This window comes from Diceros bicornis, chromosome 13 (assembly GCF_020826845.1).
Source record: "Diceros bicornis minor isolate mBicDic1 chromosome 13, mDicBic1.mat.cur, whole genome shotgun sequence".
Lineage (NCBI taxonomy): Eukaryota > Metazoa > Chordata > Mammalia > Perissodactyla > Rhinocerotidae > Diceros > Diceros bicornis.
The window spans coordinates 11,240,684-11,264,043 of NC_080752.1; the positions used below are offsets into that span (position 1 = coordinate 11,240,684).

At 46.5% G+C, this 23,360-nt stretch overlaps 1 long non-coding RNA gene across 2 annotated transcripts in view; it reads left to right on the forward strand.

Annotated features, from left to right (window-relative positions):
* Positions 1 to 10,816: 10,816 nt before the first annotated feature.
* LOC131412605 (uncharacterized) overlaps positions 10,817 to 23,360 on the forward strand; it is a 39,365-nt gene continuing 26,821 nt past the window's right edge. For both annotated transcript variants that reach the window (XR_009221814.1, XR_009221815.1), the window contains exons 1-2: positions 10,817 to 10,913; positions 11,511 to 11,601. This is a non-coding gene — a long non-coding RNA (uncharacterized LOC131412605). The remainder of the gene's footprint in view (positions 10,914 to 11,510; positions 11,602 to 23,360) is intronic.

Here is a 23,360-nt window from a genome sequence, read left to right on the forward strand (position 1 = left end):
AAATTGACTCCTGAGTCCTTTTGACTGGATCCTAGGATAATTTGATAGGGCTCTTGCTCTCTGGTATGACAAGATGTTCCAGGCTCACCGAGTACATTTCCTGCCTCAGTCCTAGAATCAGCCACTTCTTTGAGATGTGCTGGTTTCTTTTAGTGAGAAATGGTATTTCAAGACCACAGTATAGGCACCACCGATGCTCATTGCTACTGGGTCTGTCATTGTTTCCAGGCCTAATTGGTGGAAAAATCCACACTAGATGTCCTTTTCTAGGTTTGGTGATAGTTTGCTGGGAGGTTTTTATTTTTTGGTTTTAACCATGAATAGGTGTTGAATTTATGCCAGTGCTTTCTCTGCATCCATTGAGAAGATCCCATGGGTTTTCCTCTTTATTATACTAAGATAGTGAATTATACTGATTTCAAATGTTAAAAAACAGGCTTGCATTCCAGGGGTATACCTGACTTGGTCAAAATGTCTCATTCTTTTTATATAGTGCTGTATTTGATTTGCTAAACTCTTATTAAGGATATTTATATCTGTATGCATAAGAGATATTGGTCTGTAGTTTTCTTTCCTTAAATGCCTTTGGAATTTTTTTTTTAATCAGGGTAATATTAGCCACATAAAATGACTTGGGAGGTATTGCTTCCACTTTTATTTTCTGGAAGAATTGGTGGAGAATCGACATTATTTCTTCCTTAAATGTTTGATAGAATTCACCAGTGAAACCATTCTGGCCTGGAGTGTTTTTGAGGCAAGGTTTTTAATTCTAAATTCAACTTCCTTAATAGATATAGAATTATTACCTATTTTTTTCTTGAGGAAGCTTTGGTAGTTTGTGTGTCTCATGAAATTTTTGGATTTCATCTAATTTGTCAAATTTATTGTCATAATGTGATTCATAATATTTCCTTATTATTTCTAGAAACTGTGCTCATATCCTCTTTTTTGTTCCTGATTTTGGTAATTTGTGTCTTCTAGCCTTGTTTGTGTCTTCTCACTTCTTTTTCTGATGAATCTAGCCAGAGGTCTATTGATTTTATTGATTCTTTTCACAGGACCAGCTTTAGGGGACAAAGGATTATTCCCCTAGTTAATATGCAGTACCACAAACTGAAAGTACACACCTGGGAATGCACCCTGACTAGTGCACTAGGGACTAGTGAGATGGGGGTTGGGAGTGGTAGTTGAATATAAGACTGGATAAGAGAGATTTTGTCAATATAGTGGCGTTAACCTGTGACTTAGAACTTAGCATCCTGAAAAGACACCTAAAGCCAGTCCTAATATGCTGCTTTATGGCTCCTTTAATCTTGAAAACACACACACACACACACACACACACACACACACACACACGATGGCCTGCAGTAAATGAGGAAAGATGCTAGGACTGCCTTGATAAAGTATTGAAAATGGGTCAAAAGCTGCAAAGAAGTGGTCAATGCTAAAATGGATTATTACAGAAATCTGAGACCCCATCAACTGATTGTGTTCCCTCTGAGGGCCCTGAGGACAGCGTTAGCTAAGGCAGAGAGAAATGTTCCTGTGACAGGGGCCCCGGCATCCGTGAGAGCTCAGTGTGGGTTGTCCTCTGTTGGCCGCAGGCAGAGTTTCATATACTGCTATGACACTGTCCCTACTGGTAATGAGCGTGACAGAATTCTGGAATAAGAGAGACCAGGTTTAACACTTCTTGACCATCAAAGTGAAGGTAGATGTGATTACGTGATGGGCAGCAAAGCCACAATGGTGACTACGTGGCACTGACCCACAGGGGTCTGTGGCAAAGTGGTGAGATGAATGGGCAGACAATGAAGGGTTTTTTTTGACTAACCAAAAAAGATTGGGAGCAGGAAAGCAGAAGGCTTTTGTCAGCTGCCAGAAGGAAAAATCACGATCCCTCACCCAGTTTCTAGATTTGCGCCAATTCTCAAATCCAGAGCTCACTGAGGAAAGCTGGAACCGGTCCCCTATAGGAAGGACACTACCACACCAGAAAGCATATAAGGTTGTGTTTCACCCAGTCCTTCTCCAAAGGGACCTATGGCCACTTTCCAGGGGACTGAATACCAGAGAGTGAGGAGGACACAACTCTTTTGAGGGTTGCTAAATAGAGGATCTGAGTTGATATGTCTCCAGGAAGCCCCAAATGCCAATGTGACTTCTTTATAAAGCAGAGGCCTAGGGAAGCCAGGAATAAGTTGAGTCCTGATCCACTTCGTAGTATATCCAATGTGGTCATTTCCCTGGGACAAGAATACATAATTGAGATGGATATACTTAGCAGCTGGCAGAAATGTCATGTTCATTTCATGATCTGTGGAGCGAGAATCATTACGGCGAGACAAGCAAAGTGCATGCCCCTGAAATGGTACCCACCCCAGCAAGACAATAAATCAGAAGCAGTGCTGATTCTTTTGGAATGGTAGTTATTAGACCTAGAAGATGTAGGAGGAGTAGTCCTCATTATTCCCATTTAATTCACCATTCTGACACCAGGACAAAAAGAGGTGATTATGGTGGAAGATGGTGGATTACTGTAAACATAACCAAAGAATAACCTAATTGCAGTTATATAGGATGCGATATGTTTACTAGAACGCATCAAAACAGCCTCTGGCACTTGGTATGAGCTACTGACCTGGTAAATGCATTCTTTTAACCCCTGTCATAGAAAAGAATCAGAAGCAAGTACATTCACTTCAGACAGCAGTACGTACTCAGTCTTGCCCCAGAGCTACATTAAAGCTCCCACTCACGGTTACAGTGTAGTCTGGAGGGGCCTTGATTGTTTGCACAGTCCATGGAACGCCACAGTGGTCCACGATATTTGTGACATCACAGTCAATGGACCTGAAGAGCAGGGAGTGGCAGGTTGTTTGAATGCCCTGGTAAGACACATGTATGCTGGAATGGACCAGGTAGCCACCATCGGTTGGTTGGTGTTGGTCTTCAGGGACAGGCTTTCTGAGGAGGATACATGTAAGCAGCAACCAGGGGAGGGAATGGCTAGTGTAATAACCCTCCATCTGAATGGATATGGCATGTTTGACAAAGAGGAAGAAGGCCAGTGTAGCCGGAGCATAGAGGACAAGTGGGGGGTGTGGTGAGAGTAGAGGTCTGAGAGATGGTTAGGGGCCACGTCGTGTAGGGTCATTGGTGCCAAGCTAAGACGTGCAAGTGTCAGTTGACCCATTTGAAACTTCTTTTGATCTAAACGTGATGGGGAAAAAATGGGCTCTCAGAGGGAAATGATGATGTACTAGTCCGTTTGGGCTGTTATAATAAAATACTATAAATTGGGTTGCTTGTAAACAACGGATTTATTTCTCACAGTTCTAGAGGCTGGGAAGTCCAAGTTTAGGATGCTGGCAGATTTGGCGACTGGTGAGAGCCCATTTCCTGGTTCACAGATGGGCCTTCTGGGTATGTGCTCACATGGAGGAGGGGGACTAGGGCGCTCTGTGGGGCCTCTTTTATGAGGGCAGTAATCCCATTCCTGAGGGCTCTACCCTCATGACCTAAGCACCTCCCAAAGGCCCCACCTCCTAACACCATCCCATTGGGCATTAGGTTTCAACATATGAATTTTGGGGGGACACAAACATTCATTCTGTAGCAGATGATATGATTTATGTTTTTTAAAAAGAACACTTTGGCTGTGTATGGAGAATGGACTACAGGGGAGTGGAGGTGAGAGCAGGATCCTTAGGATCCTTAGGATCATCATTCACCTGGCGAAAGCTACTTGAATTACAGCCTAAGCGCCTAGGAGTAAACATGCTAATTTTACAAACCCAAGTCCTTGAAATATTAACTCATGCTCCATACTACCAAAAAAAAAATCCAGATAAATGCTTATACAGACCTGGACTAGGATGGGGGCAGGGTGTAGAAATCCTGGTGTAGGTAGCTGCCACATAGGAATGGTTCTGTGCACAAATTCTCACTTGCTTTCTAGTGGTTGGTAAAGCTGTGAAACATCTTCAATAGGAGAGAGCACATAGGTGGTCTTACAGAATAAACATAGATTTCGAAGTCAGCCAGACCAGGTTCAGATCTCCAGCTTGTCTTGACCTTCCCCTTCAGTGTGAGCTTCACTCAGGTGGGAGGGCTGCAGCAATGCTGACTCCCCATCTGTAATCTCACTGGCATGAGCAGCCCACGTCGATTCCTCCAGGATCTGCATATTTAATAAATATGTCAACTGGTATCTTTGTCATTTTTCCCTTAATGTAGCTTGTCAGGAGCTTAGCATTTAGGAGCCCTTGAGTTTGAAGCTTATGGAACAATTAAACTCCCTCCTGGGAGAATCCAGACCTGGAGACTGTCAGTGCATAGAGATGAGCAATTGTGTGTTTGTCTCCCTCTTGCCAGAAAAATGGAATACTCCAAAGTTCCTCAGGGACTTACACTGTATTTCAATGAGCCATGTATACATTGCATACTATGTAATTAATCTAGAAAACTACTCCTCTAATACACTCAGGGAACTGGCCCATCTTCTATTAATTTCTTTTAATTAGCTATCATCAGGAAAGCACTGAATGTCTGCCTGATGAGATTCCTCGCGACCTGATAGGAATGGTCAGTAATGCTGAACCAACGATGGCCTTGCTGATAATCAAAGCACTGACACATCCTTACTGTCATCTCGTGACAGTGCTCTGAGTCAGATATGGCAGATAACAGCATCCCCATCAGATCCTGGAGCTCAGAGAGATGAGGTGACTTGCCCAAGGTCACAGGGAGGTTTCATTTCTCTGCAAAGCCAGCTCATTAAAGGTAAGGGCTCTGGAGTGAGGCACATCTGCGTTCCAATCCCAGCTCCCACAGTTAGTAGCCGTGTGACTGGCCTTAGGGCCCTGGGCGATGCCAACCTTATCCCCATGCCCTCATCACTGCGGGAATGCTGCCCAGCTTCTGATGGCAGCACCTGCATTTGTGTACCCCAGAGCCTGCCTTGCCCCCTCTACCTCAGCAGTCTAGAGGCGAGAGGGAATTAAGGCTCCTTGGGAGCAGCCTGAGCCAAGACTGATGAGAGTTGGTGAAACTACCCAGCTCCCTCATCCCTCGTGTGGGATGATTCCGAGACATGAGTCTACACTGGCTCCCTGGCGTCTCCCGCAGGATAAGCTCTGGTTATCCACGGTGGCAACATACTTGATAATGGACATTTCATTGGCTGCCCCACCTTCCCCACCTCATTTTCCATTTCCCTACTTTTTTTCTTGAGATCTCTTCTTAAGTAAATTCCTTGCACTCGGGTCCTTATCTCCGGGTGTTTCCGGGGAACCTGAACTAAGACAGTGACCTCTGACCAATCATGGAACTCCTCTCAGATCCACAGTTTCCTAACCTGTAAAAAGAGAATCTGCATAGTGCTTACCTCACAGGTTTGTAGGGAATATTAAAGGACATATTGCATGTGAAGGGTTTTGCATAGTTCTGTTCATACCAGTAAAATTTATCACAGCAGAAAAAGTCCAGTGGGGGAAAAATCTAAAACTGTAAATATAAAATTACCTCAATTTTGTTGCAAATATATTAAAAATACATTAAAAGTTATTTATCCCTTGGTGGTGATGAGTTATTTTCCTTATGCTTTTTCCTATTCTTCAAATTTCAAAATTTTCCAAACAGTATTATGTTCATAATCGGGAAAAAGGAAATGTTACTTACAGAAATTGATCTTAACTTTGAGATTTCAACTATAACAAAAAAAAAGATGCCTAAAAAAAATGCATAAAAATCTCACTTTGTTTTTGCTTTCCTTTTTCCTGGTCAAATGCACTAATTATTAAAAGGAAATCCAGCTTTCATGCAATAAGGGCAAGGCTTTGCAAAGGCCTATGGCGTGTCTAAATCTGAGATCCTTTGAGTCCAAGCTTCAGGCCACTGGCCCTCCTGGGCTGTCCCCTCTGATCCACAATTTCAGTTCAGCTGATCTCTGGCCCCCATTTGTGGTGTCAATTCCAAGCTGGGGTACCAGGTTGGGGCAATTCCATCAACAGGCCTGGCATCAATGGCCCATTTGGCCCAGCTCACTTGACCTGGCTCTGGATTCATTCCTTCTGAGGACTCTGACTTACCTGCCTCAGCCCCATGTTGTTCACCCCTGTACATCAAACTCTATTTGCAGCCAACCTCCCCAAATCTCCATTTATCCACCCCATTTGTAGGTAGAAATTATTCTTACAAAGGAGAACACTCATATATCCCTCCATATGCCCACCTATCCACCCATCCATCCATCCACCCATCCATCGATCCATCCTTCCTTCCTTCTGTCCGTCAATCCATCCATCTGTCCATCCATCCATCCATCCATCCATCCGTCCATCCTTTCACTCAGCAAATAATCACTGAGTACTCAACCCTGTGCAGTCAGTGTGCTAGATGCTTGGGATGCAGAGTTGACTCAGACACTGTCCCTACCAAACTTCCCAGCCGTGGAATAGCAAAGATAAGATGCTCATGCCCCACTCAACCCTCTTGTACCCACGTGTAGCAGATGCTTGTGCTGCCTGCCACACATCTCCTCAGTTCACCATGCACAGCCATGGTGGCCAGTTCCATGCACTTGGCCAGCATCCCTTATCAAGTGGACCTCAGCTGCCTCAGGGATCAGCCTTGCAGAGGAGCAATCAGGAAGTGAAGAGGAATTGGAGGCCCATTGCTCTCAGTGGCAATTAGCTCACTAACACAGTTGACTGGGTTTTCTCCCTGCTCTGTCTCACTTTGCCTCTCTCTTACTTCTGCTTCCGGGCAGCACCTGGTGAATAAGCTGCTTGCTGTCAGTTCTTTGTCCCAGTCTCTGCTTTTGGAAGAGCACAAACTAAGATACCTTGGCAGGCATTATGAATGAACGAATGAATAAAAGAATGAATGAAAGAAAGACTGATGATATTATAATGAGGAGAGGAGGACACTGTTGGAGGTGGACAAATGACCACCTGCTGTTGATGCAGAAAGACCCTGTTACCTCATTATCCATTTACACTAGGTAGCATGGCTTCCACGTGTGTGTGCCAGCATGTTGGCTGCACTAACTACCTTAGAAACGCTGAGCGTGAGTAATGTGGATGTGACTAACAATAATAGTTGCCCTTGTAGGGACACTTCCATTTGCAAGGGACTTTACTCATATCGTATCATTTATTCTTCACAAACCTCCTGGGACCCAGGCATTAATTAATCCCATTTTATAAGTGAGGAAGCTGAAGTTCATGGAGGCGGCTCAAGGTTACGTGAGAGCTGGGCCTCAGCTGGATCCGTCAGACGCCAGAGTCCACGCTCCTGCGCCTGCCTCTCTACATGCGTCTATTACAACATCCAGTCAGGGTCTCAGATCTCCAGCTGCTTTGCAAGCAACTTATAACGCACCCCCTTGAAATCAGGGTGTGCCTTCTCATGGAGTCTAGGGCAGCCACAGCTGGGCAGTGAAGTGTAGTAAATAATGCACAAGTCTATTTGTTACTCACTGTTAACCAACACTTAAGATAAAACATTGCTTTATTCATGCTGTCTGGCAGCTCAAGCTTGCTCCACGGTGTCTATTACACGGTGATGTTAATCAGGTCCGCAGCGCTGCACCTTCTGTATGCAAGGTTTGCCGTGTCGCCCGCTGGTCTCGTCTCTCCAGAGGTCTCTGGTGCAGCATCGGGTCTGAGGACAGAGAGAATCTTTGGGAGGCTGGTGTCACCACCAGAGCTGCTGAGTCAAGTGTGAAAATTTACTACCTAGACATCCGGCCACAGCATTAGGGTCCAGCAACCCGATGTGCTTTTCAAGGTCAGTATGAGACCATCTCTCAAGGTAGGCAATAGGGGTGGAGGAGGAGTTCCTAGAAACCCCAAATGGCAGAACTGTAGAAGCCCCAGTGATCACCTCCTTCCACAGGCTCATTTTATAGACAGGTAGACTGAGGCTTTGAGACGGGGAGTGACTTCTCTAAAGTTATAGAAATGCTAGTAGACTGGGATTAGATTCCAGCTATTTTTGCTTCTAATTCAGGCTCTTTTTAATGAGTCATTCGCAGTCCCTGTCCTTCTCCCTCGTCCCCCTCCTGTTGTGTGGCTGTAGAATGGATGCCCGCAGAGTGCTTGCCTCTCTTAGGAACTCAAAGAAGGTTACTCCCTTCTCCCACTACATCTATTTCCCCTGAAGTTCTTGAAAGTAATCCTGTGAATTAAGAAGAGCAATCACTCTTAAATTCCATTCTGCAGGTGAGGAGACTGAGGTTCAAAGAGGGAAGGGGACAGCTTGAATCAGGCTTAAATCCTGGCTTCTGGGGTAGCACTCTTTCTAACCAACCACACGGCCTGCCTAAGGGTGAAGGAGTGAATGGACAAAAGAAAGAATGAATGAATGTTAAGCTTATTACAGAAGGAATTAAGGCATGCATGATGACCACCGCTTAATGTTTGAATGTCCCCACCCCGTGTATTTGCATTTCAACAAAGTCAAGGTGTCTAAGCCCCCTGGAGCTGCTCTCTGGGCCACAGTCATGAAGTGCCCCCACTCCTACCACCACCTAGTACTCAGCCTGGTTTGGAGGAGGCCCTTTGAAGATTTTATTTATTTATTTTGCCCCCAAAGCCCCAGTAGATAGCTGTCTGTCACAGCTGCACATCCTTCCAGTCGCTGCATGTGGGACGCGGCCTCAGCATGGCCAGAGGAGCGGTGCGCCGGTGCGCACCCGGGATCCGAACCCGGGCCGCCGGCAGCGGAGTGCGCACACTTAACCACTAAGCCACGGGGCCGGCCCTGGAGCAGGCCCTTTGGAAGAGAAATGAACACTTTGGAACCATGGCATTCAGCTCTCTAGGACCAGTTTGGGGAGGTATTGGGGTGTTAAGGGAGAGACCTCTCCCTCATAACACCACAGTTGTTTTTTCAATCTTTAGTGAAGATTGGCCTGAAGAAGGAGAAAGAAAAAAACAGACAGGAACACAAAGGCTAAGATACAGGAAAGAAATGCAAACATGAGATCACCTGCTGACAGTCAGGAAAAGGGCTCTTGGCCACCCTCCCCCCCCCCCCCCCCGGAGGGCCTGGCCTGGCTGGAGTCAGCATCAGACCTTTATGAGGTCTCAGAAGAAAGGGAGAAAATACCAGGAAATATTTTTCAAAATTCTATGCTTTCCCATTCATCCTCTCTTCAGATCCTCACGATACTCTTGAAGAGTAGGTTGGTTAAGGATTATGTCCCCGTATCAAAGGATAAGAAACTAAAACCAGTTGAAGCTCTGGGGTAACGTCAGACAGGGCAAGAGATTTACTTAATGTCACATGGCCAGGCAGTATCAGAGCTGAGAGCAGAACCCAGTTTCCTAAAGGCCATGTCTTTAAATCCTTCTGGCTTTACAGTTTGAATCCTGGGGGTAGGAAGTGGGTTGGGTGAAGGAAGAGGAGGACTTTGGGATATTTAGTGGGAACACTCCCTCTAGCTGGTGACCAGTATCTGCTTTTTGATGCAGGAGTAGGGGTGAGGGTGGGTTAATAGAGAGGCTAGGCCTCCTCTGCACCACCCCATCCCCGTCTCCTGGCAAAACATCTGTCTCATTCCTACAACACGGAGGGTGGCGCCAGCTCTGCCTGTTAAGTTTTTCAGCAGTTCTTTCAAAGGAAGAGATAGGCCTGAGGACGTGTAGGGGCATCCAGCTGCAAAGCAGAGCACCTAGAGCCAGGCTCAGGGGACTCAGGCAAAATGAGGTTGTGGACAGGAGGAAAAACAAACCCGTGAGCTCCCTGAGGCAGAGCTTTTCATAACCAGCGTTAAATATTTACTGTTTTGTCAGTCTTAGTACTGTATGCAGAAAGGCGGAGGGGAAAATGCAAAGAATGCCAGTATTGGAGTCTGGTGACATCGAGGCTCCTCCTCGTATGAGCTGTGTGACTTTGGACAGATTACCTCTCTGAGCTTCCGTCTCCTTCTCAGGGCGTAACACCTGCTTCATAGGGGTGCTGTGAGGCTTATACGAGACCGTGTAAGACAAAGCAAGCAGTGCAGGGCCCGGAGCCGAGTAGGCACTCAATCAGGGCAGAGCAGCAGCAGCAGCAGCAGCAGCAGCAGCAGCAGTAGTGGTAGTAGTGGTAGTGGAAGCTGCAGCAATTAGCAATAACAGTAGTAGCAACAGCAGTAGTAGTGGCGATAGCAGCAGTAGCAGCAGTAATAGTAGCAACAGCAGCAGAAGTGGTAGTAGTAGTAGATTAACAATAATAGTAGTAGCAGTAGCACCACCAATAGTAGTAGTGATAGCAGTAAGAGAAGTAGCGGTAGCAGAAATAGTAGTAGTGGTGGTGGTGGTGGTGGTGGTGGTAGTAGATTAGCCGTAGGAAGAGTAGTAGTAGTACCAGCAGCTGCACCTGTAGTAGCAGTAGCAGTCACAGTGGTAGTAGTGATGGTGGTAGTAGTAGCAGTAGCAGTAGTAGTATGGTGGTAGCAGCAATAGTAGTAGTAGTAGCAGTAGCAGTGGCGGTACTAGTAGCAGCAGCAGCAGCAGTAGTAGTGGTGGCAGTAGTAGAAGCAGTAGCAGTAGGGGTGGTAGTAGTAGAAGCAGTAGCAGTAGGGATGGTAGTAGTAGTAGCAGTGGTGGTAGTAGTAGCAGTAGTAGTAGTAGTGATAGTAGTAGTAGTAGTAGCCCTAGCAGTAGCACCAGCAGCAATAGTAGCCACAGCAGCAGCAACAATAGTTGTTTTCATTGTTATAAGAAAAGTGATATATTGCGTTGGACTCTGAAAAAGAATTTGGCCTTCAAGAAAGGACTAGCGATTAAGCAAATCTATCTCCTCCATCTCTCCACAGAGAGTGGGGCCTTGAAGCCCATCCAGGACTTCTGACTCCAAATCCAAGCCCTCCACCATACTGTGCGGCCTTTCATTCTGAGTGGAACTCATCTCTGTAGGTAAGGAGGCCATGGAAGAAGTCTGAGCAATGGAATATCTCAGAGAGGGCAATGCTCTGGGAAGATAAGTCTGTAATTAGGATCCAGTTGTTAGGCTAAGCTCAGGAAGGACTTTTGGATTTGGGATTCAGTCATTCTTTTATTCTGCTCCATTTACTGAGTGCCTCTGACATGTCTGGAACTGTTAGGTGCTATGAGAGGTATGGAGATGAATAAAACCCAATGTCTCCTCTCAAAGAAATTAAATGACGAGGGGGAGGTGACAATCATCTGAGTGAAATGATTGATAAATAGATAAATAAGCAAAGTATTTTGGGGGATACAAGAAAAGGATGCAATTAATTACAACTGAAGAGACCGGGGAGGAAGGAGGTCATGGAGCTGGGGTGTTCGAGCTAAGTCTTGAATAAAAGAAGGATTTCTCTAGTGAAGAAGAGTAGGGATGGTGGATGGACATGAGAGACACTGAGCAGGCAGGACCAGCAGGAAGCAGCAGCTGGCCAGAAGGGAGGTGTGAAAGAAGTGGGATGATGCGCAGGCTCTGCTTGGACAACTGATTTGAAAGAGATGCCGTAAACATGGGGTCCTGTTTTGCAGAGATCCTGGAAGCTCCTCTGGAGAGAGAGAATGGATGAGCCAAGAGCATCTGGAGGCAGGAGGTCAATGAGGGGCTATGACAGCAACCCAGGTAGGAGACGATGCGGGGAGTGAATAGGAGGGAGAGCGTGGAAAAGGTAGAGGAAGGCAGATGCTCAACAATTCTGCCAGTAAGTATTATTTCCCCATTTTAAAGATGAGGAAAATAAACTCGGCTTTAAATGATTCACAAGACAATAATAGCAAGTGGTGCAGCTGAGATTAAACTCAAGTCCATCTGACTCCAAAGTCTCCCCATTATACTAATGGAAGGCAGACACATCACAGAGGCAGGAGCAATGGGCTGTGGTGACTGGCTGCCTGTGTGCGGAGAGGGAGACAAGGGAGTTAAGACAAGGGAAGGTCTCCAGCCTCGGCAAGTGGGTGGAAAAAGAAGACATTAACCAAGACAGCTGATGCCAGGGAGAGAACCAGATTTGGATTTAAGATTGACATGGGGTCAGCCAAAAATAGATCCCAGGTCTTTGGGGGCCAAGTGAATTTTAAGCATGAGGAGCTGTAACAGGCGTCATAGGGATGACTTTCTGAATTGGTCAGACTTAGTGCTGAGTTTTGGGGGTGAACTGAGAGGCAGTGGGGTGTGGCAGAGTCAGGTTTGTGCCTATGTCCTGTCCGCCTGACTTACCAGCTGTGGACCACAGGCAAGGGACTTAAGTGCACTGATCTCAGTTTCCTCATCTGTAAAATGGGGAAAATGAGCCCTGTCCAGCATGCGCCCTGAGTCTGTTGAGGGTGAGGAGAGCTGACAGAGGTGAGTGCTCCAGGGAAGCCCTGAGTTTCAGCTGCAGGGCATATGGGCATGATAACTTCATAGAGGCCATCCCTAAGAAGTTGCATGCCAACCAAAAATAACATAGAAGGAGCCTCTTATAAATCCTAAGATTTTTTTTGCTACTTTAATAAAACACGGTATCTTTCAGAATCTATACTCCCACTCTTTTTAGTCTTGTCAATTCTGCCACAGTTTGGGCTTGGTGAACACTGTGTCCAACACTACCTTCCTACCTGTTCGGAGCCTCAACTTGCAAAGCCTCTCTCCTCTCCCTCAAAGGTCCAGGGCCTTTGGACTCCCCCCCATAACATTTTTCCATTCCACACTCAGTGAGCACAGACTGCTACGTGATCTGTGTTAAGTGCTGAGGCCACAAGGATGAAGAAGACTTAGGTTCCTGGCCTGACACTGATCCCTCAGTGTGACTGTCATTTTTCTGGACACTTCTCTCACTCCTGTCCTCTGCTCAGGAAGGGTTTGTACTTCTGTCTGCATTTCACCTGAGAGTAAAAAAAAAGCTTTTGCTTCAAGAAAAGGGAATTCCAACCCTAGCAAGCAAGAGGTAGGGCAGGAGTGGGGGCAGTTTGGGGAAAGAGTTTTACTCTCTGCCAGGTATTTTATAGATGTTTTTATATTTTTTGAACAGCTTTAATTGAAGTATAATTGATATACAAAAACTGCACATATTTAATGTATACAATCTGATGAGTTTGGGTATTTGCAAACACCTGTGAAACCATTACCACAGTCAAGGTGACAGACATAGCCATCACCTCTGGGTTTCCTTTTTTTATTGTCTTTTGTTTTTGTTGTTGTTATGAGAACACTTAACATGAGATCGCCCTCTTGACAAATGTTTAAGTGCACTATACAGTATTAACTACAGGCACTCTGTTGTATGTAGATGTTGATATATTTAATCCTCACAATAACTGTGGGAGGTAGATATTATCATTCTCACTTTATAGATGAAGATCCTGAGGCTTAAAGAGGTTAAATTCCTTGCCTAGAGCCGTACAGCTAGTTAACAGAAGAGCTGAGATTTCTGGTTGGTTTGACTTTTTAAAGCCAGGCTGTTCCTATTACGTTATACTGTCACCCCTATTCTGTCTGCCCTGGTGCCCCATGGGCTGAGCTGAGCCATGAGGGAAAGGACCTCTAACCTTTGTGCCCTTAAAGTGCTCAGGAGGCAGGGCTTAGAGGAAGAATTCTGAACAACAATTGAGGGAGACAGTAGGCTGTTTACTCACGCCAGAAGGAGGGAGGGATAACAGAACCTGAACTAGATTATCTGCCTGGGGCCAGTAACCCAGAGGGTGCCAGGATGGGCCCTGCAATGACTACCTGGTGGAGCTTCCAGGGGCCCTGGAAGATCTAGAAGCCTCTGCATGTCAAGTGATCAATGGGCTCCTTGCCCAAATTCTGCTCTGCTGGAGTGCCCAGCAGGAACTCAGACAGGTGTGTGGGAATGAGAGATGGGAAGAAGGTAGGGTTTAAGTAGCAAGGGCTAATAAAAAGCCCTGAGATCCCTACACACACACCCAGCCTGGAAACTTACATGCTCCCTTCCCCCACTACCCCAAGTGATGCCATTATTGCTTGTTATTCTGCTTTCACCTGTTTTCCTGTTTTGACCTGATTTTACCTGGAGACAAACAAAGGCCCAGTGTAGAGTAGTGGAAAGGGAGCTGGGTTTGAATCCAGGTTCCCACTAGCCATATAAACACAAATAAAGGATTTTACCTCTACGAGTCTCAATTTTCTCACCTGGGAAATGGAGAAAATGATACTTACCTCAAGGGACTGTTGGGACTATCAAATAAGGCAATGGATACAAAGGCATCTAGCACCATGCCTGGCACACAGTGAATGTTCAGTAGATATTTGTAGATGTATGAAGTGATGCTCAACAAACGTTAATCACTCTAGCCTTCCACGGCTGGCGCTGCTCTCACTACTCAGGAAAACGAGTTGAGGTGCTCTTGGGCAAGTCTCAGGTGTGTCACTGACCTCCAGTGAAAGGATTCAGGCTCCTGTGCCCCTCCCCGCATTCAAAGGCAACAAGGAAAGCTCCCCTGCCGCTGCTGCTGCTGCAAAGCGAACAACATTACCAGAGGTGGGTGACCCAGCCTCTGCTGTGGGCTTCAGCACAAAGAATCCGGGGGGCCTCCAGCTTGTCTATCACAGCTTTTGTGGGTAAACAGACCTTGAGTCCTGTCTCTGAGCCCCTGGGCTGATGCAGAGCAAAACTGGCGCTGCTTGTGGAGAGCTGTATGAGAGCCAGGTAGAGGCCCAGCATGTCCTCCCCTCTCCACCTTTCCATTTTGCACAGTTGTCTCGCTCTCCTCTGACCACTGGTTTGGTAGCCAGTTCTACTCACTCGTGGCTCTATCCTGAGAAGGAAGTGGGCAGGCCCAAGAAGAGAGGCTAGCGCGCCCCCTGCCGGGGCTGGTGGGCTAGTAACTTCTGGCAGGTTCACCTGCTGGGTTGGTGGTGTTCTCCTTCTCAGTGCTAAAACACTTTCCTCTAACTTGAGACCATAGGTGTGACCTGGTCCAAGGAAGATAGGGCATTGATGAGTGGGCCAGGACCACGGAGAGGTCCACTGACAACCCCTGGTCTCTTGGTCCCCCCTTTCCTCTCTGCTCTGCTGGTGTGGAGAAGCAGACGGTTCTACTGCAAACATATCCTATAGTCTGCCTTATAGCCATGTGTTTCCCTCTTAAGGAATGCTAAATGTTAGCAGGGTCCATTTGCGGTAATTCAGAGACATTTAACGTCACTTGCTTAGTGTTAAATGATACTTTTTATCCTGTACACTCTATTCTCTGACATTAGGAGATTTCTCTCCAGAATTATAGACTAGGAGGTGATGCCACAGAGCATCCAGCATCCCCCTAGAGAACGAACCTCCTCTATTTCCTCCATGACAGATATTCATTCAGATTCTGCATGCATACCTCTGGTGATGGGGAGCTCACTGTCTCTTGAGGGAACCCATCCAATGGGTGGCAGCTCTATTCATTAGAAAGTTTTCCTCATCTTTGGTCTGAAATCTGTCTTATCGAGACTGCCTCCCTGGATTTGGGTCATAACTTTGGCAACAGAGAACAAGTTTGCTTCTTTTGGACAAAAAGAATGTCCAGATGTCCCTTCAACTTTTTAGAGATTGTGACCTTGCTTTCCTACCCCCACTCCCTCATATTTTTCATCTCAGGGATAAACAGCTCCAGTCCCTCATCTGTTTCTAGGGGGAAATGATTTGCAGATGCCTCACCATCCCAGTCACATTTCAAATAACACAGCTATCACTTATTGGGCATCTTTGCTGACATTTCCCATACCCAAGTTCATTAAACCTAGGTAATCACTGTGATTAGGGAGACATTACTATTACCATCTTTCAGGTGAGGAAACTAAGATTCAGAGAGGTTAAATAACTTGCCCAGGATCACACAGATGTTAAGAGACAGAAGAATGCAGACTTAGAACTCAGAGTGGCCTGGCTCTAAGTTTTTGCTCTTAAACCACTAGAATGGCTGCTGCTCGTGTGGCCTGGGATCCAATTAATCAACGCAGGCTTTAAAAAGTGGGGCGTAAATATGGTCAGAACATTATGGAAGTGGTCTGACCAGGGAAAAATAAGTCTGGATGATCATCTCTCTTATTTTATGCACTCTAGTGCTGTCTCAAGAGATGCTATCACTTCTGAAAGCCCTGCCACACTGCTGGCTCACGCTGAGCTGGCTGCAGTCAACTAGACTCCCCAGGACTCTGACACAGGAGCTGCTGGAAAGTCGTCTTGACTGTTCTTCCTTATCGTGATGACCAAGTCCCTGCAGCAAAGTGAAAGTTACACAAATTTGGGTTGGCTGGTTGGTTCTTGAGAGAGACTGAGACCTGAAGGGAAAGGTGCCAGAATGCTCAGAGGAACAGAACACCTGCATAAACCACTTTATTTGTGCTCCTCTGGGCAATGAGAGCCCAGGAGAGAAACTGTATATACAACAAAAAATTTGTAGCCAACTAACACGTGGTTCTTTGTTATCATTTCTGAAAACCAATAAGCAAAGGGAAAAATAAGCTTTGCTCTGATTTTTGCAACAAACTTTGAAAATCTTCAACCCAGAGCAAAAGAATCTTCACTGGAGCTTTGTGCTAAAGGCCCTATCTCCCTTGAGCCTGCCCGCCCCTCCCTCTCTCCTAATCCTCATTTCCGGGAGGTCATTTTAATTAGCAGGCTGTCATGGTGACTCAGCCTGCTGCTGTACAGACAGAAAGGGAGTGGTCTCCCCTGGACCCATTCATCATGCAAAGGCACTTTACTCTTTAGAAAAATGCACAATGTTTCGCTTCCCCACGTTGGGAATTGCTACTGCTGTTGTTTTAGTTTCTCATCCCCACCTGCATCCTTTCGTCTTTTGCATCTTCTTACCTGGCAGTCAGCCTGCCCCCATTGCATTATCCATGCCCACCTCTTCAGTGGCCAGGTTTGATCACTGACACCATGATCTGGAGATCTTAGCCGTGATAGACATTTTGGAATGAGTAACCAATACATTTTGTCTTTGGAGCTAACGTTTCAGTAAACTGCTCAGGTCATTGGGAAATAGCTTCCAGAACAGTTTTCCGAGCTGCATGCTGGGGTTTGAGGGGGTCAGGAAGCATGCAGCTCAGAGATACAGTGACGTATGTCTAAGAACATATGATCTCAAAAATTCTGTCTCACTGTTCCCAACAGTACATTTGTCTCTAGGTTGTGTGTTCTGTTGCTGTGGTTTTGGATCTGCAAACATAGACGGTGCATTTCTAAAACTGTAAACAACCATGGCCTATTCTGAAAGGTAACCATCTGTAGTAACTATACAACTTTAAAAGGTAAAGGAGCTTTGAAAGCACTGACCTGAGATGTGTCAAACCTCTCAAAAGGAGTAGGGTTTCCTCTTCCTGTGAGCATCTCTGTGTGGTAGAAAACAGCATCTGTACTCGCCTGGTCTCAGTCTCCTATTTTGTTCCTGAGCCTTAAGCTGAAGGCTCACAATTGATTTTCCATTGGTAAAAGGGAAAATCGATGATGAAATTTCTCATTTCTTTCCTTCTCTTTCACTAGCCTATTTATTACCCCACTACCCTTATCTTGGAAACTAGAGAAGGATGATTAATTTCATGACTCAGCAGAAAATGCATGCTCCTGCCTCCATAAGACATCCCCAGACTCCATGCCCTTAAAAAGAGTTTGAAGGGTCTTTGTGGTTCACTGAACTCTTCTTGTCCCCTCTGCCGTTGGGGTAGTCGCTGGCCAAGCCCCGCAGGAGTGGGTACTTGTAGGGAGGGGGTTTTTCTTTCCTGCAGAGAGGAGATAACAGAAAGAGAGAAGCAAGACACTGTATTGAAATCATTTGTGTGCATGTCTATCTCCCCCACTGGACTGCGACCTCCTAGGAGCAGCGGCCTTGTCTTCCTCTTCTGTGTGTCGGAAACCCAGCCCAGGGCCTGGTTCAAAGCAGGCATCATGGCTCTGTGAATGACTGTTAGATGGATGGAGAGATACGTCATACCATTCTGGTTCTGGAGAAAGCCTAACTGTCCTACAGCAACAACTCTTCCACGTTTCCACCTTGATTCTAACTCCTTCAATTCATTTCACGATCAGATGGAGACAGACACATAGAAGAGCTACAGCTTAGGAGGGCTGGGGACCTCATTCCCTTTATAACCATCGTGGGCTCCAGAGTCCCCTTTATAGTTCTCAGGATAGCCTAATTATGGCATTTCATGATGGGGCTGTCTCCCCTACAAGTTTGGGCTCTCGGAAGGCAGAGATGTGTCTGGTTCATCTCTGTGTCCCAGCACCCAGCACACAACGCAACACCCTTAAACTCCTCTACAGTAATTGTCCACCGTCTGTTGTGCTCACACTCTAGATAGACTATGAGCTTCTGGTGGGCAGGAACCAAGTTTTATCCATTTTTGCATTTTCTATCATACAGGGCCTTCTTTGCTTGTTATGTTGTTGACTGATAAATTGATGTGCCATTCATTTGTGCACTGGACTAAGATTTATTTGCAGTGGAAGAGTGGGCTTTAGAGCCAGAAAGAACTCAACTGAATTCCCAGGTCAGCTATGTACAAGATATGACCTTGGGCGAGTTATTTAACTTCTCTGAGCTTCATTTGTGAAATGAGGATAAAATATTCCAATCTCGCAGGGGTGTTGTGAGGTTAAATGAGCTAACAGGAGTAAACGCACCTCGTGTCTTCCTTTGCCTACTATAACTTACAAAGGTTGGTGCTAGGTGCTAGGTATGGTCCAATGGACTCTGGAGGTGATGAAGATGAGTCAGCATTGATGCTGTCCTCAGGCTGCTTACAGTTTAGTAGAGGAGACAGTTGCACAAAATAACTACACAAAATAATAAAGAACTACGATGCATGGCAGAAAGTGGTAAATGCCATAAATATGGGACTCTCTTGGGCCCTTTGAATTAGGATTGAAGAAGTGACTCTTGAATTGAAGAAGCCCTTCTACAAGAAGTAGCCCATCATGCTCTGACCTTGGAGTACCCATTTTCCTTCACTGTTGATGAGTCATGAATAAGGTAGAGCTGGAACAGGTGGCAGCACACAAAAGGTTCACCTTCCCCTAACATATCTCCCCCACCAGGAAGCCTCACTGTGTGTGAAAGGCACTCACTCACTGAAGGACCTAGCTAACCTGGCAAGGCTGTCTAGACTGGTGAGCTTCATCTAGACCTCAGTGCCCATCCACAGCCTGGAGCTCATGCTTGGAACGCTGTTTACAGGGAATGTGATCTTGAAGAAGTCCCCACCCTTCTCTGAGCCTCCATTTCTGAAATAGGGAGGAGAGCCCTCGTCCTTGCTGCCTCCTAGGCTTTGGTGAATGGTGGTTGGGGAAGAGCTTTGCAAATTACAAGGTGCCATTCACATGTCATTGAGGAGTGTGGTTCTTTTTTTTGTTGTGTTTTAGCTGAGGAAGATCTGCCCTGAGCTAACATCTGTTGCCAATCTTCCTCTATTTTGTTTGTGGGTTGCTGCCACAGGATGGCCACCGACGAGTGGTGTAGGTCCATGCCCAGGAACTGAACCCAGGCCGCCAAAGTGGAGCACACGGAACCTAACCACCAGGCCACTGGGCTGGCCCATCTAGGGCTGTGGTTCTTAACACCCAAAGGGAGCATGGGAAATAAGATGGGTATGTTCCTATGGGGTGGAGAGAGTGTGCAAGCCCAGGTAAGGTCATAGGTGGGGCAGCCCTAGGTAGACGGTGGCACGGGGAGAAGACGTGCAGGGCCAGGGAGGAGTGTGACTGTGCGGATGACTGGTGGGTTAGAAGGCAGAGCCTCTGGACTAAAGATGGGGCCCAGAGGGAGAAAGGCCCTGGAGGGCAAACATGCCATAGCCTGGGCCTCTCTCTCTCTTCTTATGCTGCCCTCCCTGACCTCTCCAGACTCAACTCCTTTGAGAAGCCGACTTCCCAGAAAATAAGCCTCTCCCTTCCAGAGGCTTCTGTAGCACTTTGTGCCTCACCCCTCAGCACACCATTTTCTAGGTGGTTCTTTGCCCATCTGTTTCTCTCAGGAGACTATGAGTTTGATGCATTTGATTTTTCTCTATAATTCCCGAATGAAGCACATGGAGTAGGTGCTTGAGGAATGTTTGAGGACCAGAAATGAACTTTTAGCCTTATCTTTACCATCTCGATTGCTCTAACACCCTGGCCTTGTCATTGCCTTAGAATGCATCCTTTAAGGTCCTGCTTCCTGCCTTCCACATCCTGCCCCCCTTTCTGTTTCACCCATTTGAATTCCACTTGTCCTCTGGAATACTCTGAAGCCTTCCTGGAATACTCCTGCTCGTCTCCAAATCCTTGCCAGATGGTGTGGGAGAGTAATTTCTGGTTGGTTCTTGCTTCTCTTTTCTATAACATGAAGGGGTTGAAGTAGATGGTTCTTAGGGGCTTCTTCAGTTCTACCATTTTATAATTCATACCTTCAGGGCTTATTTAGGACTTAATCTGCATGCTCTGCACCGTGCACGAAGGATACAGGAGTGACTAAGATAGTTCCTCAAGGAGCATCCTGTCTAGTGGAGAAGCCAGACATGCAGAGATGCCATGACAATACACCCCGGGACATACTATGCTACAGGTGTGTGCAAACACAGTTAGGAATCCCACAGAGAGGAAGTAGCTCTATCTCAGGTGGAGAACAGGGACAACAAAACAGAGGTGTGATATTTGGACAGGGCTTTGAAAGATAAGTGGGAGTTCATCATCTAGAGACAAAAAAGGAGAACATTCCAGGAAGAGGGGAAAGGACGAACAAAGACATGGAGACATGAAGATAGTTGACTTACTCAGACTGAAGCATGGGGTGTGAAGTGGTAGAAAGCAGGTGAGGTGGAGAGGGTGCTCACAAGGTGCAGGGGTGTGCTAGGAGGCTGTAAATGACATTTTAAATGTAGGCCAGGGCTTTGAATAGCAAGAAGAGGAATTAGAACATTATTGTGACAGTAACAGGGAGCCATAGAGGGTTTTTGAGAGAGGGCATAATCTGATCTATAGTTGAGCACTTATTATACACCGTTTGGTATTGTTTGTTATCTTTGCATGTCTACATGCCTTTCTCCTCCATAAATTTGGGCTCCTGATGGGCAGGGGCTGTCTGTGTTTCTCCAGCACTCAGTGCAGAGCCTGGCACATGGTGGGCTCTAGTGTGTTGAGTAGCTGATGATTCCCCACCCTCAACAGACACACATCATAACCCGACACGGAGCCAGCCCTCCCAGCCTGTCACTGAGCCTGAGCCCACCTCACCCTCAGAGGCCAGCCCGCCCTCCACACTCATGCTCTGTCTCCTCACAGAGGCTCACCCAGCCTGTTCATTTTTCCTGTCTAATTTTTATCCACTTTGATGGGGCATTTTGAGCTTTAGCCCTGTGACTGTGTCACTGTGGTCCAGATAAGTGTGGGGCCTCAGCTTTGGCCATCAACGCCAATGCCCACGCTGCAGCCCTCCCCAGGGACGCTCTCTGAAGGGTGGCCTGGCACCCAGGGATGCCAACTGGCTCCTCCCAGCAGGTGGGTGGAAACTGACATCTTATAATTATCCATAGAGATGAGAGAAAACAAAGATTAATTTTGCATCAAAACGTGTAATTTCCCTCTAAAACCAGAACTGCTCTTTCACTTATGTGATTTGATGCTTGGGTGGAAAATAATACCTAAAAGGGGAAGTATTCAAATCCCAAGTCAGAGCCTTGTGTCCTCCTGGGAATTCATTTTTCAGGCGCTGCTGACCAGTTGAGAGCTAAGTGGTATTCACAGTTTGATGAGACAGAGGTGTGGGGATGGAGAGGAATTTATTTTATTTTTCTTAATTTAAAGGTGGGTTCATTCACCTCAAGTCCTCAAGGCTGGGAGCTCTGAGGAATGAGGCCTCCAGCTCTTTTCTCAAGAGAGCTCCAAAGCTCAGGGCAATGAGGTGCCGTGGGGAGTTGAAATCAGGGCCCTGAGAATTCCCCTGCATGCTTGAGACCCAGTTTCAGGGTCCCTGCCTCCCCCCATCTGGAGGAAGTCCTCACTAACTGATGCTGGGAACACCCGGCTGGGGATCGTGGGGCCTGGGCACTAGTCCTGCCTCTCCCTGGGCCTCGACTTCCTCATGTGCATCATGAGGTCCCCGCGTGTCAGCACCATCTCATGGTCTAAGACAATGCAACAAGCAGAAAGAAGTGGTAAAGGATCCAGATAATTTTATTCAGGTCGACAGAGGACCTGAAAGAGACAATCCCCAGATTGACTTGAAATGAGATTCTAAGAATTCTTTTGAGTTTTATGAAGCTTTAAATTTTTAATCACTTTAACCAATCAAGAATGGCTTCTAAGAATGTACTGAGCAGTTTCCTCCAGAGGTGAGCTCCTCAAAGGCAGGATCATGCCCTGATCATTTACTCATTCCAGCTCCCCCCTCTCCCCGGGGCCTGCCATAAAGTGCTGTTCTTCCTAAGTGAATGAAGGAATGTATAAATGCATGCTTGCTGAGTACAGGCTAGGCTGCACTGTGGGATCCCAGAGAAGAAACAGATGTGATCCCCCTGAAGGAGCTGCTAATCCACCAGGATTGGGGGGCATGTGACCCCAGAGGATTGGTGAACAATCTGAGACAGGGAATGAGTCAGAGCACATTGTCCTGCAGACTCTACCTGTTGCTGGGGCTCAGAGATGGGACTCAAGGCATAGTGGGACATGGGACATGGTGGAACATGGCGGGACATGAGCCCTGACAGATCATCCAGCCCAACCAGAGAAGTACAGGGACTTGCCCGAGACCATGATGAGCTGGTCGGAAATCTGGGACTGCAATTCAGCAACCAGAGGAGATGGAAACATTTATTGAGCACCTACTGGCTGCCAGGCACTGTACCAAGCTTGTCTCTAATCTAATCTAAAACCATTTTTAGAGGTTGTTGTTATGATCCACACTTTATAGCTAGGGAGAGAAAGCTTTCAAAAGGCCAAGGAACTTGCTAAGATCTCACAGCTAGCATGAGCCAGAGACAGACTTTGAACCCACACTGCTGCTGAGAAACACTTCCTGCTGGAGGTGGAGCTCGGCTGGACTTCACTCCAGCTTCGGAATCATAAAAGTCTGGGATCAAATCCCGCCTCTGCCAAAATCTTTTTGACCTCAGGCAATTCTCTTCACATTTCTGAGCCTCTTTTTCCTCATGTTAACATGGGGAATATAATATCCATGAGGAACAAATAAAATTATGTACAAAAAGTACTTTGCTCAATAAATAACAATGATTAATATTGTTTTTGTTAATAACAGGGTAGGGAGGAAGGGGCATCAGTGCAAAGGCCCTGAGGCAGCAAAACACATGGGCACAGGCAAGGTCAGTGGGAAGACTGGTCTGGCAGGAGCAGTAAGATGGACATTGTCATGTCCTTCAAGGAGGTTGGACCACTAGGGGAGGAGGACCTGAGGCTAAGA